The sequence below is a fragment of the Triticum dicoccoides genome, chromosome 5B, assembly GCF_002162155.2.
Source record: "Triticum dicoccoides isolate Atlit2015 ecotype Zavitan chromosome 5B, WEW_v2.0, whole genome shotgun sequence".
Taxonomy (NCBI): domain Eukaryota; kingdom Viridiplantae; phylum Streptophyta; class Magnoliopsida; order Poales; family Poaceae; genus Triticum; species Triticum dicoccoides.
Window position 1 is genome coordinate 647,712,401 of NC_041389.1, and position 3,800 is coordinate 647,716,200.

General features: G+C 50.6%; 1 long non-coding RNA gene across 1 annotated transcript; it reads right to left on the reverse strand.

Moving 5' to 3' along the window:
- Positions 1-697: 697 nt before the first annotated feature.
- On the reverse strand, positions 698-1,703 carry LOC119306496. Its single transcript, XR_005148966.1, has 2 exons — positions 1,205-1,703; positions 698-1,102 (listed from the first exon to the last, which is right to left on the reverse strand). It is a non-coding gene; the product is annotated as an uncharacterized LOC119306496 (long non-coding RNA).
- Between the last annotated feature and the right edge of the window lie 2,097 nt (positions 1,704-3,800).

Sequence of the window (3,800 nt, forward strand, 5' to 3'; positions counted from 1 at the left end):
CGCGAATTTTTTACAAACCATTGGTCGAAATGATTCAAATTACATGACGTTGGAAAGATATCGATGAGACGCAACTTTTTCATGTAGTACACTCTTTCTGATTCCTTACGGTTTAAGAGTAATTTTGATTTTAACAAAATGCGGACACTATTTTTTCGCGACACCAAAATCATCATATGTACTGCATCAAACTGAAAACTGCACTGCTTTACATTGAAAACTGCATTGCATCAACGGGCAAGTGAACTTCATAATTTCTTTTGTGGAACGTAAATTCTCTCAGATGAGTTTTGTTGTTTTTTTTTAATTTTTTTATGAACGAGAGTGGACCGTAGAGAGGAGGGAAGTGAACCACGACATATATCAAAGTGAACCTCATTACAATCTTTGTTGTTGCGCTAATTTTTTCGCACTTTCATGTTGGGCGCAAGTGAACATCATCACTTTCAACAGAGAACCACATCCGAGGACCAAACGCACTGCAGGTGTTTCACTGATTTTGTGAACCACTAAGGAAGTTTTTATACCTAATCACGTGAGGTAACAACGTGAGTTTTCAAACAACACACATCTATCTAATTGTTTTACACAGCCACACACAGCGGACCGCATAAAACAAAACAAAAGTACTGCACGATCGAGCTAACCAAACTGCGCTCACACATTTTGTTTTTGCGCATGTCTATGGCCGCCGATGATGCTCATAGACACATACTCCGTTCATTGTTTTTATGGTCACACACATACATGCATACACGTGAAATTAGGCACTAGCAGCCAGCATAACTGCATTTGAACAAAAAATGACCTTCAACAGAACATGCATATGCGGCGGCTTCCTGTGCACTCGCTTACTGCACGCGCACGCGCAGCAAACTGCAGTGCACCCTGAGCCTGACTATTGTGCGCCACCGATGAACTCTGCACAACTTCGTTGCCGGCGGGACATGGTCCTGGCAGTCCACCCGCCCGCTCGAGGAGGTCCACCACACAACGAACCGAGCGTTGCTCGTCGGTGGACCTTGTGTCGTTGGCCGGTGGACTCCAGCCACACAAAAAACCCAGCACGCCACTTGTAGCCTTCAGATCATTGGAGCTGCACCTACCAGCTATGTGGTCAGCTCGGTGACAACAAAGGAGCACCGGGGGTAGGCACCCATAGGTTCTTGGTTAAGCTCGAGGAGAAAGGCACGACACTATTTACCTGCCAGCGGATGCGCTCGAATTCGCCGTGCTCATCGAAGACCTCTGCATTGAGTGGATGAAGGGGGAGCCACCTGCACCCTTCCCCCTTCCATCCCGCCCCGGTTTGGTTGAAAGCCGACCTCACGGCAGGGAGGGACGACTTGCAGCCCGTGGAATCTCGTCGGGGAGGACGGCCTGCAGCCTGCTGGATCGAGGAAGGGAGATGAATGGAGGGCCACGGAGGCCGAGATGGTCAGGGGGTCGAGGCTGTGCGAGGAGCATCGCAGTGGTCGGCTTCTTCGGTGCGCAGGGGAGATCTAAATCCTTAGCCGGATTCAACAGGGGAGAGGACTCTGATGGGGCGAGTTGGACGAGGGGCACAAGGGAAGAGAGGAGGGGCGGCGATGTATAGTGGGGCGGCCGCGTGGTGGCATTTGGAGGGGATGCGGCAATGCGGTGGGGGAGGGGAGGCGCGGCGGCTGGGAGCGAGAGGATGCACGGTGGCCGTCGGGCTTGGCTGGGGGAGTGGCGGTGCTGTGGGGTTAGGGAGGAAGGCGCGAAGCCGGAAGTGAGAGGAGGCACGGAGGCTAGCAGTGGATGGGGTTTTACCGGGGAAGAAGGTGGGTGCGGGTGGATAAGGTTCGACGTGGGGCTTGGGGTGTTTTTTCTTTAGCTTTTGCAGTTCGGTGGGGTTCTGGACGTGGCGGGGTTGGTATTAGCAGAATAAGCTTTTTTATTAGAAGAATAAGACTCTTAATGGGTGTTATCATAATATACCCACCCTATATATATATATATATATGCATAAACGGCCGCACAGGAGGCATCAAAATACTTTATGGGAAAAAGTATAAATATAGCCTTTATTATCAAAAGCATTGTCTTTACAATTCAGATGTATATCATTTGAACACGGTAGTATTTGAGCACCGAGCCTCTATCAGGCGGGCACCTTCTAAGACCTCTTCAAAATAGTGCTCCGGCAGGTCCTGGCCCCCGGGCAGACCCCGTGTTGCAATACCGGTGGCCTCCATCCTCGCCCAGTACATCTTAACGCGAGCGAGGGCCGTCTGTGCACCCTTTATGCATGCCGACCGCTTGATAGTGGAAATATGCGGCACAACACGAATAAATCATTTCACCAAACTAAAATAACTACTCGGGCTTGGTTCCCCCAGCCACAACCAGTCCACGACAGCCTTCATTGTAAGTCCGAATAACCTACGGAGCTCCGCCCATTCGGCCATCCACTTGTTTAATAGCAGCGGACGCTTTGGCGTGCTAAACTGTGACCAGAACAGTCTTTCCACTTCATGATCTTCTTGGTCCTGGAAGAACTACGTCGCATCGGCAGCACTCTATGACAAATCCAAATACGCGTCTTGAGAACTCCATATTTGATCAAGAGGAGCATACCTCGGATCGCCGAACTTAGTTCGCAATAAAAAGGGCTTCCCAGCCGCGATCTCACCGGCTTGCCGAAGCTCCTCCCGAGCTGCTCTAATCTCAGATCGAGTCTCTTTGGCCCTTTGCAAGGCCTATTTCAGGTCCACCATTTTTTCTTGGCTCTCTTTTGCGAGCAGCTCATAACCCTTAGCGGCATCCGTCAGCTCAAGAGCCATACTGGCTATTTTTTCTTCACTTCGGCAATGAGCAGCCTGTTCGGATTCCAATTTACCCACTGCCTTTTCAGCAGCCGCGTCGCTTATTCTGGCTTTCTCCTTAGCACGCGCAAGTTCCGCCCGAAGAGTCTCCACGGCGGCTGCACCATCTGCAGTTAAAGCATATTGTAACTCCTAGTGTCATGATGTCATACATACTTGCTAACCGCCTAGAAGACATACCTTGCGCCTCGTCAAGACGCTTATCCACGAGTGTGATGTCCTCATCCTCCACGTCAAGTTGCCGCTTCAATTCGGCAAATTCGGCAGCCCGCGCGGTTGTCGGGGCTGCAGCCGCCTGTGTACAAAAATGGCAGAATCCTTTCCTGAGATTATTGATATTTTCGATCCTCTGATCGCCCCGTTTGGATGGCAACCAAAGTCTCGGGGGCTACTATCTATACACAGTGCACCCTGCATTTGCAGTACAAAATAAAAACAAGAATGCCACCTTACGTACCTCGAAGCCTCTTAACGGGCTCGTAAAGGCTTCATCCAGTCCGCTCTTCACGGACGAAATTCTTTTAATCACCATACCCATTAAGGTACGATGTTCCTCTGAAACAGGCGCTTGCCGCAGAAGACCCATCAATGTATCCCGTTGTGCGTCGGATAGTCCGGGGCTTTTGTTGACGGTCTTTTTAGGAGCCAAACACCCCGGACCTTGGGCTGCTGAAGATTCACCTTCTGGCCTCATCCTCCTTTGTGGATCGGGAGAGATCCTCCGAGATGACACTTCAGGGTTGCCCTTCCTATGGGGCGGGGGAGTATGAGGAGGCGTCTCGCTCTCCATCATCTCCGGAAGAAGATCCCCCGAGGACGAAGATTGCTATGAAAGGCTATAGGCCGGACTGCCAAACATATGTTTCAGATATTACTATCGTAAGCGGGAAAGGAACGGGGTATGCTTACAGGACACCTTTGTTCACTTACGTCTTGGCTTGCGGCTGGCCC